Source organism: Octodon degus, unplaced genomic scaffold (assembly GCF_000260255.1).
Source record: "Octodon degus isolate 3935 unplaced genomic scaffold, OctDeg1.0 scaffold00188, whole genome shotgun sequence".
NCBI classification, from domain to species: domain Eukaryota; kingdom Metazoa; phylum Chordata; class Mammalia; order Rodentia; family Octodontidae; genus Octodon; species Octodon degus.
Window position 1 is genome coordinate 4,670,485 of NW_004524764.1, and position 1,356 is coordinate 4,671,840.

General features: G+C 42.4%; 1 pseudogene; it reads right to left on the minus strand.

The window, feature by feature from the left end:
* Positions 1-235: 235 nt before the first annotated feature.
* On the minus strand, positions 236-1,077 carry LOC105743927 (annotated as a pseudogene).
* Positions 1,078-1,356: the final 279 nt, after the last annotated feature.

Here is a 1,356-nt window from a genome sequence, read left to right on the forward strand (position 1 = left end):
TGGTGTGGACCTGGTATGTCCTTTGTGAAGTGGCAGCTAAGAATACCCGGGCATTCACCATGGCCAATGAAAAACCCAATGGAGGAGTCAAGACTGAGAACAGCTATCATACTAATTTGAAGGTGGCAGGCAGCATGGTTCTGTGGTGCAGTTTAAGATTAAGAGCCACACACCACTTAGCAAGCTAATGAAAACATATTGTGAAAGACAGGGCTTGTCAATAAGGCAGATCAGATCACTTCATGGGTCCATAATTTGACTGCTGTTGTTCACTATAATTTGCAAAATCGTTACAGTTCCCAGCACCACCATAGTTACCACCACCAAAATTTCCTCCTTTGTTGTAACCATCATATCCTCCTCTACCACCACCATATCCATTACCGTGGTTTCCATATTCTGATCCACCACCACCATACCCTCCTCTACTATTGTAGCCAGGACCACCACCATTGTTTCCACCATCACCAAATCCATTATATCCGCCATCATCTCATCCATAACTACTCTGCTGCCACCTCCTCCACCACCGTAACCTCCTTTTCCACAAAAGTTTCCACCATGGCCAAAGTTCCCTCCACAACCTCCAAAGTTTCCTCCACAGCCCATAAAGTTGCCAGATCACCTCCATGGCCTCTTTGTGATCCAGCAGACTGAATCTCTTGTTTAGAAAGGGCCTTTTTAACTTCACAATTATGCCCATTAATATTGTCATATTTCTAAACAACAATTTTATCAACTGTGTCATGGTCATCAAAAGTTGCAAAAGCAAATCCTCTTTTCCCCATGCTGCCTGTCTTCCATAACTTCTGTGGTTTCAATCTTGCCATATTTTTCAAAGTAGTCTCTCAAATTCTATTCTTCTGCATTTTCTTTAATACCACCAATAAAATTTTTCTTCACTGTTAGACGGGCATCAGGCTTTACTGAATCCTCTCTAGAAACAGCTCTCTTCGGCCCCACTACACGCCCATCAACTTTGTGCGGTTGAGCACACACTGCTGCATCCACTTCTTCGACACAAGAGAAAGTCACAAAGCCAAAGCCTCTGAAATGTTCTGTTTGGGGATCTCTCATCACCACACAATCTGTGAGTGTGCCCCATTGCTCAAAGTGTTCTCTTAAACTATCATGGGTAGTTTCAAAACTCAGACCACCAATAAACAGCTTCCTCAGCTGCTCTGGATCCTTTGGATCATGGCCCTCCATTTTGAGACCAGACTCACCTCTTCCATCTAGAGTTCGATATGGGATGAAAATAAACTTCTTGTTTAAAATGAAAGAAACAAAACCCCAACCATCTATTCTTCATAAAGAAGTAAAAAAATACATGCTGGAGAAAAGAATTGTATAACA